The sequence below is a fragment of the Gadus macrocephalus genome, chromosome 6 (genome assembly GCF_031168955.1).
Source record: "Gadus macrocephalus chromosome 6, ASM3116895v1".
Taxonomy (NCBI): Eukaryota; Metazoa; Chordata; class Actinopteri; order Gadiformes; family Gadidae; genus Gadus; species Gadus macrocephalus.
In genome coordinates, this window is record NC_082387.1 from 20,995,234 (window position 1) to 21,004,968 (window position 9,735).

The 9,735-nt window shown below is 48.2% G+C and overlaps 1 long non-coding RNA gene across 1 annotated transcript in view; it reads right to left on the reverse strand.

Annotated features, from left to right (window-relative positions):
* Positions 1-2,221: 2,221 nt before the first annotated feature.
* Positions 2,222-9,735, reverse strand: part of LOC132460005 (uncharacterized) — a 146,957-nt gene continuing 139,443 nt past the window's right edge. The window contains exon 2 of the long non-coding RNA XR_009526327.1: positions 2,222-2,353. This is a non-coding gene — a long non-coding RNA (uncharacterized LOC132460005). The remainder of the gene's footprint in view (positions 2,354-9,735) is intronic.

Here is a 9,735-nt window from a genome sequence, read left to right on the forward strand (position 1 = left end):
ATCATCATCATTTCATTCTATCTCTGCGGCCGGTGATGGGCATCCAGAGAGAGGGCTATCAAACGGTGCAGTCAGCTGGCAAAACCCAAAAAACGTGCCGCTGGCACATCTGGAGCGTTGCCGTGGCGGCTGAGGGTGAGCAATGGCTGCTGGCGGGCGGCCAAATTACAGGCAGAGACGCTTCAGGACTCCGCACCCGCCGCACCCTCCACCCCGGCTTCTCCTCGTTTGGATCATCATCATTATTTATTTGCTTATTTATTATTTTCCCTTTCTCTTTCTCTCACTCTCTCTCTCTTTCTCTTCCCCATTCAATGTTCTGTTTGCATTTCCACAGCATTTAAAAATGATTAACAAAATAGGGGAATGAGTGGAAAGTTCCTGGGTGGGTATTATCAGAGCCGAGATGAGATCTGGAGCTCGAACCTCCCCATGTTCGGCTCCTTATCTCCGGTTTGAGAAAAGCCCCCAGACACTTCATCAGTGTCCTTCAGCCAGCTATCTGCTGCCCCCAACTTTTATTAAAACTTCAGCCTTTATCAGCTCCCGGGTAATTCAGGCATGACAAATTGGGCGCCAGATGCCACCTCAGTTTGAGGCCGCTGTGCGTCTCCTGCTCCCCTATCGGGACGAGGGGTGGGGGTGCACTGCTGCATTGTGGGATAGTCACCTTTAGCCCGACCCAACGGGTCGCGTCGAGACCTGACTGGACGCGGGCGGCGGTCACCTCCGCTGCATAATGTCCTCGTCTTGTCTTGGTTTTAAATTCCCAGATCTGGACGACAGCAGTAGTGGTGTCTCTCTTCCTCTCTGGTGTTTTGGAGCTCTGATCTCAGAAGCAGTCAAACGTAAGATTCATGACCGCTCAGTAGGCCTCTGAACCGACTGGACATCAGATCATTCCCTTAGAGCTGCAGGAGAGAACAGGGTCCATCCTGCTGATGGCACCGGTGAACAACCATGACAGCAGCAGCATCCAAACATTCAAAGTAAAAGTTAATCACTGTGCATGGTGAAGGAACACACATCTAAAGATTTGAGAACCAAAAATCTTTGTAGATAAAACAGGCATCTATTGAGTGTCATAACATTGTCTTTCACCTCTTAATGTTATTGTTGTGCACAGATGTTCTATTGCCACGTTAAGCCTCATCATCTGCCCCATTGTTTGAGTGTCTCAATGGACAGTGTCTTGATCCTCAGCCTCAGGCTTCCTCAACGATAAAGTTGGCTCTCGTTTGGCCGTCTTCCAGTGAGCATCGTCTGTTTTTACTTGTTTGTTTCTAAGTGCCATTGTGCGGTGGCAGCATGCTGAACCATCTTCTAGCGTTTAACAATGGAACTCCCTGTCTGGAGTTTTCAAGACAGCCTAATGAGTTATCTCGACCATCGCCCTGTGTGTGTGCGTGTTTGTATGTGTGTGCGCGTGTTAGACAGTGTTAGAGTGTTTATAGTACTCATCTTAATGTCAATGACTTGAGAAATGCTGGACAGCTCCTATTTACGGACTTGTCTCCCATCTTCCCCCACAATGCAATTTGGGCATATTTAAAGTTTGGACAAATTGATAAAACTTTTAAATAGCGTGCGTGCGGTGCTTGTTAATCCCACCCGCTGAGACGGTGCGTACGCTCCTGTTGAAATGCACAAACGATCTCCGAACGGGACGCGGGGATCACTCAATGCCAACGCTCATTTTTTTATCACAGAGATTAATAATCTATCCTGTTTACTCAACAAGATGTCTGAGTGCTTTCCAAAGTACAAACCCGCCCTTCCTGGCGCGTCTCCCCCAGTCCGCAGACGACACGAGTCATCATTCTCCAACAAGTCGCTGCTGCCTTAAGGGAATATCACTCCTGGCTCACGCAGCGCACACTGGACAATTTCAGCGCCGCGAAACCGATAGCATTGTGTTGATGTGTGAGTGTGAGCCGAGCTCCGGCTCCACGGACAGGGAGACAGGGTTCCCATCTCCAGACTAGACCTGAACATTATGCACTCCTCCGGGGGGTGGGGGGGGGTCCACTCCACTCTCGGGGTCCCGTCTGTAAATAAGAGCCTGTGATGTGAGGCGGTGCGCGTGAAGCATGAGATTGGAAAGCCATGGCATCAAACTGGGTCCTGCCTGGGTCCTGGTGGTGTTTAGCAACACATAACTCTGCACACACAGACCGGCGCTGGGTGGGGCCGTGGACTCACGGGCCCACCGTGGTAACACACACACACACACACACACACACACACACACACACACACACACACACACACACACACACACACACAAACACAAACACACACACACACACACACACACACACACACACACACACACATACACATGCACACAAGCCTACATGCTCCTGCACAAACACACACCAACACACCCACACAAACACACACAGAGCAGCCTGCCCATGCGTGCCAGTGCCTCCCCAACACTGGGTGTGTGCTACAGTATCATTTCAAATTGCAAATTAGGGAATGAACCAAATTGAGCTCTCTGTCTAATTAGATTGCAGTGATCCAAGAGACCAGACCCCCCCCTCTCTGCTTTTAACTGTTTAAATCAACAGTGGATCTGATGGGAGGGGGGTGGGGGAGGGGGTCTCCGCGTGGACGATATTGCGTCGATTCACTCCCCATCATCCCAGCTTGAGTCCATTTTAATTCTCCCCCGACGGCCATGTTGTGGGGTGCGTCCGTGCCCGGCGCGTCTTCGCCGGGCAAGACACCAGCTGTGTTCCAGAGCTGAGGCGTGTTTGAAGAGCGGCGGCGCCCCCGCGCTAATGGGAGCTGTGGGCCGGCACCAGCCGCCAGCTCCCGAGGCGGACGAGAGCCGCCGGTTTAAAAAGCACTTTTTGTTGGTCAGCGGCCAGTGAGCGAATGGACCAACATGGAGGCATGGCCTGCGGGCTCCCGCTTTGGATTCCGTTCCCCCCCCGTGAATACCAGTAAATAAGAAGCGGTTTTCTACCCTCGTAGGACCGTCAACAATCACCATAATAAGGTCTGCGTTGCGCTTCCATGTTTTGTTAATCAACATCACACGGGACGATCCATCAAATAAGTTGGTGACCAAGTCATGAATAAAGAAAACCAGCTAATCAGCTAAGCTAAGCTAATCAAGAGGAAGATAGAGGAGCTCATCAGCAGCACCTGAGGAGATTGACCCGGTGAAACAGGGATAAGAACTGATTATTGTGGCTCCGCGCTTTCCGCTCCTCTCCTCATGGTTTGATGAATTCCCCGGTTGGAAAGCCTTTCATTTTGCCAATTTGTTATGTCACACAAGTTTGCTGGGTAAAAAAAAAGCCAGACTTAGGGTTTAAAAGGGAATGTGTGATGAATAGTGTCCATTAGGCAGGAATCCTACAAACCTTAAAGAGAAAACATACCTAAAACAAGGAGATCATTAGGAAAATGAGCAGCGAGCTGAACCTGGAGTGGTTCTGAGCGGAGATGAATGATGGCATGACACCCAGGTCCATTATACACTCTATTAATACCCACGGACACACAGGAGCACCGCCAGTCTGAGGCTCTTCTCCAATTAGGTTATTACTGGTCTGGGAGACTTTCTACTGGTGGAAACTCAACGCAAATATCTTTCACCGAGCATCTGCTGGGCGGTTTGCAATTTCCCAATCCACCAAACCCTGTTGAGGTTTCAAGTTCTAGTTTCTAGTTTCTAGCTCACGACAATAAACTACTATTTGCCTTGTTCATTGTTGATCAATGGACAACCATTGCATTATATGATTTTTTTAAGTCTAATGTCTACTTCTGTAATAGATACCGTCAAGGCCCACGGAGATACCATTCAAGAATTTAAAGGTCCCCTAAAACAATCCATCTTCTGGGGGTCCAGGATTATCCCCAGTCGTGTTATCTCCTTCATAGCCCAACCATTCTCCTCTTCCTGCATCATAACACCTGACCCGGGGAACAGGAAATAAGGACCGCCCCCCCCCCTTCCCCACGTCGTCCAGGGCTTGAGTGACAGGAGAGCAAAAAACAACCATGTGGAATCCCCCCATCCCCCCGACCCTCACCCTGCCTCCCCTCCCCCCTCCCCCCAGCGGGCGTGGTGGCCTCAGTTGGCGTGGAGCCGGGCCACATAAAGGATGGCCCTCTGTATTTTTTCATTAGACTTTTCTTTTGTTACTGAATACATAAATCCATTGTGGCACCATGCAATATGTATCACGACGCTCCACCTTGCAGACGCCTCGTAATGGCTGCCATGTCCCTCCAGTTAGGGATGATAAGTGAAGCACCCCACCCCCACCACCACCCTCCTCCACCCTCCCACCCCCACCCCCACCACAGTGAATGTTAATGATAGTGATCATTCTGGTAGCCCCCCCCCTCCCACCCCCCGCCTCTCTTCCGTCTTCACTCACACTGTCTGCCTGCACTCCTCACGCACACACACACACACACACACACACACACACACACACACACACACACACACACACACACACACACACACACACACACACACACACACACACACACACACACAAACAGGGTGACAGTGTTCAAGGGATGGAGAGGAAACCAACATGCATCAAAAAACAATGAAAACAAAGACGATTAATCTCTATATATACTACATCTACATAACTATATATAAATCTATATAAAAATCGCTATTTTTCTCTCTCTTTCTATCCATATGATAGAAATAACATAAAGGCAACTTATTCTTTGAGGGAATACAGTTTTTTTGTCATTAGAAATGTGGATTAATTAGCAGGCACTCCTATTCCTGGGATTTATTGGGATGTTTAATGGGATGCGGTCCTGGATGGCAGAACTTTCTCCGGTTGTTTCCAGGGACAATAAAGAGGGGGGGAGCAGGTGGGTGCAAGCAGATGTGGTTGTTTACGTGGACGCGTTGTCTGGTCTTCGTATCTGATCATCTGCTGTAAACGGCCATGACATCTCGCACGATGAACGCTGGTCCTCCTAAGAGCCCTCCGTCTAATCAGAAGAGACAATATTGAAAACACGATGAGCCTTTTTCCATCCAAGGTGTGTTGGGGGTGGGGGGGGGGGGGGGGGGGGTTGGGAAGACAATGCTATGAATCACAACAGTTGGTTCCCGCAGACACCCAGCACTGAAAACAGAACAAACACAACATGTAAAAAGCAGAGCAAATGTTCAGCGTGTCAACAAAAAAACAATTATCAGATCTCGCACATGTAGCAGAGCTTTGTGATAATCACACCCTGCTTTCACACACACTCCCACATCCAGCTTCCAACTGCACGTTCTACACACCAACACACCGCCTCCTGCTCCAAGACACACACACCAGACCCCTAACTCCCCAGCCCCACTCACAGGGCTCACGCCTACACAAACACACATTCATGAACACACACACACACACACCAAACATACACACACACGCACACACACACACACACACACAAACACACACACGCACACACACACAAACACACACACACACACACACACAAAAACACACACAAAAACACACACACGCACACACACACACACACACACACACACACACACATAGACACATTCACACACACAAACACATACACATACACACACCCACACTCACACTCACATAAGTGCACTCCTAGCCAAGTCCCCCCCAACCCCCCCTGCATCGCTGCTTGTCTCCACCCTCCTTCTAGAACTTTGCCAGAGAGCGCTGAGCTCCACGCCAGCGCGTGGTCATGCCTGCTTAGCCCGCTGGACTGATTGTTCCAGAATAGAGAATAAGACACAGATGTATCCCAACTGTTGGCGGTGCCAGAGTGAAGAAGACAGCTAATGGCTCCATCACCAGGCCTCCTCCCTTGGAGCGGGCCCAGGTGGAGATGATTAGAGCTGCACCCTCAACCCCACCCGAAACAGGGCACCCTCTCACCCTCAACGTCCTGGCTTCACCCGTTGTGACAGGCAAAGGGAGGCCATTGTACTGTGCCTCCACCTCCATCCCCCCCCCCCCCCACCTCCAACTCCACCAGCCCCCAGCCTCCACCTGAACACCCTCACCCGCACTCACTCTTCCCCCTACCCAATCGTTAGCACAAACACATACGCACACACATGCAAATATAACATCAACACACACACATGCTCCTAGGCCCACTGACCTCAATCTTAATGACAGGACTTCAAACATATGAACCCCCCCAAATCCCCCCCCCACACCCACACACACACTCATCCCTACCAGCGATCTGTGTGCATCAACAAAAGGCTGTCTCAAAGTGGGATGAAACCAGTGCTTCAGCCAGCATCTAGCTGTCAGTCCCAAATGCTTTTTATTACCCACACTCAAACATAGATATTGTAAAAGAAAACAACATTTTATTTTTCTCCATCTATTTTGTCCAAATGGTGGGCGTAAGATTCTCTGGCATCCACATAACAATAGCATGAAATCTGTTGACTTCCTCTTGGCTTTTGATATTACTTACGAAGCCAAACATCTGTGTGGCATGCCACGACACTATGAACTGTGGGTGAACGTCTCAATCCAAACAGGGCTGCCTCATTGGATAATTTATGTTCTGAAACTCCAGATGTTGGAAGGAGCTCTTAAGTGTAACCCTCCCCCCCAAAACGCCCCTCCCCCCCTTCCACACCACCTCTGCACAGACACACACGCACGCACGCACACAAGCACACACGCACCACCACCACCACCTCACTCAGAGAGACACGCCATGAAATAATCCCGTCTGAGCGGGATTGAGTTTCCGAGCTAAAGTGGCTAGCGCCGGATTGCGTGGCACCGGGCTCTTCAAAAGACTTGAAAGCTCCGTCTCCGTCTTCCACCTCTCCTCCTTTTTTTCCCCCGCATGTTGCTACCCTCCGTTAGCCGGAGTGACAGCGAAGAGACGCGTGTCTTCAGATGAGAGGAGGAGAGTCTCATTACAGCACATCCGCTCGACACTGAGTGATTCGAGTGTTCCCGGACAATTCAGACACGTTGATATAAAACACATTAAACGTCTCTCACAGCACTTTACCTGACACCGTTCATCTACTCTTGCCCGTTATCCCTGACGAGGAGCCGCCGCTCGCTCGCTGCTTAAACGCCGGGGAGGAGAGAGAGGCCTCGCCAGAGCAGAAGGCAAGGGAAAAAAAGATTTATAAATAAATAAAAGCGGCTAAAAGGATACTCAGAAATATCGCCCAAAAAATTGACAATATATATGACAAAATTGCTACCCTCCAAACTCATAGGCTCAGAGAGAGGATGTCAAACGCTGTTTTGATTCATTTCTAAAGGAAGCTTCTGTGTCTCTAATTAATATTAATAGACCTGGGCGGGTGATGGCGTTCTGTGTGATGTTTTGTTCTGCAGACTAAAGACGAAAACGTCACATTGACCTCCTCAATTCCCTTACATAGCTTCCAAAACGTAGGCTAATCTATATACACAAATAGAATAGAAATACTTGGATTTAATATGTTTTCCGTAGTTATACATAGGTTCATATTTCACTCCACACTCGTAGGTGTTTGTGCCATGTGGTCAAATTTAACAAATGATTAGAAACGATATTTCCGTCAATTGCGTAAAAAGATCATGCCTAGGCAGAAGATGGGATGGTTACCCGAGTGATCTCAACAACAAATATCCACAAATTGACTCTGCAACCTGTTCTGAGGTTTAACACAACCAAGTTAATTGGTCAGTTTACTGGTCCCCTTTCTCGATTCACGTTTGCGAAAAACCCAGCAACAAAAAGACAAAGATGTCCGAACAGGAAGCACAGTCACCGCCGAGTGAGTCAACGTCAAAACAAACCGCGGCGTGTAAACAACGGCGGTTTAAAGGCCTCTACTGCACGTCCAGTAAACTGATGGCTCCCCGTGGTTTAAACACCTCCGTTTGACACGCGTGTGGAGGCCTGGAGGAGCGGAGGTGAGGAGCGAGGGTGGAGACAGTGGGGGGGCGAAGGAGGTTGGGGGAGGGGGGGGGGGGGTCAGAGGACAGGTGAGAAACGAGGATGCCAAACCCTGCGTAGGTCAGGAGGCATCGGACAAGACGGCGCTCATCTGGGCTGACCTCTGTCCAGACAAATGAGACGGAGGAACCAGCTGAGGCCCGGTGGAGCCTCGAGGCTATCACCACGCTCCTAACATGAGCGTTTAACAACATCTCAACCTTCTGGATGCTTCCTCTGCTGTGAAGTTGAGGAAGAGGAGGAGAATAGGTGGAACAATGTGGAGCCTTTGGGGAAAGTCTGAAGCTTACTTTTAACTATGTGCGTAAATAAACTTGCACTAGACGCAGAGACACATCGCCTTATATGTGATACAAGTATTGCTTATAATTGTTAGACATTTGGGATTTATGGAAACAGTATTATGCAGAAAATCTGAAAATGAAATTAATAAAATTGTTACACTTAATGCTTGTTGAAAGCGAAATGTCTAAACACAGCAATGTTTCTGTTGCTTGTTCCAATGCTGGTGTGTCTGTGTGTTTTGAGTTTTGTACGTTCTTTAAAAAGTTATTTGGTCTTAGAGAAACTAATAATAAAATAAACTATACTAATTCAGTTGAGACAGGCGTGTAAGATCCCCTAGTTACAAAATACGTTTTAATTCCTAAATAACATATTCGACGTTTCGGAATTTAAGATGTGCAATGAGCAACCTTATTTAATTAATTAAAAACCACCAGACTCTGTGTTTGAGTGTGTCTGTGTGTGTGAGTTTGTGTGTGTGATGTGTGCGTTGTGGTTGTTTCTGCACACATGCGTGTGTGCAGGATGTGAGAGTATGTGGCCTTTGCATTTTGTATTGTGTTTTAGTGTGTCTATTCATGTGTTTCTGTTTTTCTGTGTGTCTGTGTTTCTGTTTTTTTTCTGAACACGTGTGTGAGTTGATCTGATGTGTCCGTTAATGTGTGTGTGTGTGTGTGTGTGTGTGTGTGTGTGTGTGTGTGTGTGTGTGTGTGTGTGTGTGTGTGTGTGTGTGTGTGTGTGTGTGTGTGTGTGTGTGTGTGTGTGCGTGTATGTGTAGATGAAAGTGTCCATGCATGTGTGAGTTGTCTAAACTCTCCTAAATACAATGCCGGACCCCAGGCCAGCTCCCAGCCTCTCTCCTAATTGCATTGATTTTTCGCACGGTAAATCTAGCTGTGTCACAATCTGCACTCCCCAGGCATGATGTACCGCCGCGGTGCCAGCCTAGCCGTCTGCTAGCTCACTCAGCGGCCTCAGATCCCCACCCTAATGCACTGATTTATGGTCAAATTAATTAATTGCTAAATGTATGCTAATTGTTTAATTGGTGGCCTGATCTATATAAGATCATTTATGAATTAAATGAGTTGATTTACAAAGTTTATTGATTGAATGTGACACTGACTTATTCGGCTGACTGGCTGATTAGCTCTTTCCCAAATTAATTCACAAAGCATTTGTAAGTGCACTTTTTTGTGCAAAGTGCGACTGATGCAGGTGATCTACGCCGGAGCTGACACGGCTGCTCTTATTTATGAAACCGGACAGCTGATAGGAATGCATTAATATTAATGCTAACTGTAAATTTTCATATTGTGCCGCTCTCCAGAAACTAAAACCGGAGCATGTCACCGCTGTAAATCCCTCCGCAGTCCACATTTCAAAAGCAGATTAAAATGAAGGTCAGAGACAAGGTCAAGAATCGATATGAATCACTTCTATCACTCTTTTTGATGGCCTTATTCACATGAAGGT